This window comes from Barbatula barbatula, assembly GCF_947034865.1.
Source record: "Barbatula barbatula genome assembly, chromosome: 1".
NCBI classification, from domain to species: Eukaryota; Metazoa; Chordata; class Actinopteri; order Cypriniformes; family Nemacheilidae; genus Barbatula; species Barbatula barbatula.
The window spans coordinates 11,207,829-11,208,475 of NC_136766.1; positions in this window are offsets into that span (position 1 = coordinate 11,207,829).

Genomic DNA, 647 nt, shown 5'->3' on the forward strand with positions numbered 1-647 from the left:
TCCTGTAAGAGCCTGGGGACTGTGGACTGACTGACCACCGGGATACCCATCCTGAGGTAACTACAGATTACACAAGCTCCAGCTGATCGTCACGTGCCATCCTCCTGTGAGAGCCAGTGGACTTCGTGTGCTTGACTGATCATCCCAGCTCCAGTTGTACAACATTGTAAAAAGCGCTATATAAACAACAGTGAATTTAATTTCTCCAGGTGGATCTCAGATGGTTGCAGAAATGACTGAGAAAGCTTTCTGAAAGGGAGTATGATTTGCAATCTTTATAAACCTTTACCTGAGTAAAGGAGAGAGGCCAACTATACCTAATCCTTGAGGGCACCACGGATGACTGCTCATCTTTTCATGATGCACAGCTGATATGAAACCTGTATGTTTCTGAGCTGACCTGTGGCATTTCATAAAGGTTAGTCGGCAAATTATCAGGAACATGTGTTCTTCAGTCTTCACCCTTCCCTCAGGGCAGCCAGGTCAGTGCCTGCGTAAAATTTAGATAAAAAACAACCACAACCTGAAGTGTGCACTCGCATGCATGTCTCGGCACAAGTATGTACAGTATGCACCAATGCATTCCAAAAGCTATAAATTCATCCAGCTATTAGAACATTGCAAAAAAGTGAGACGAGACAACTTTG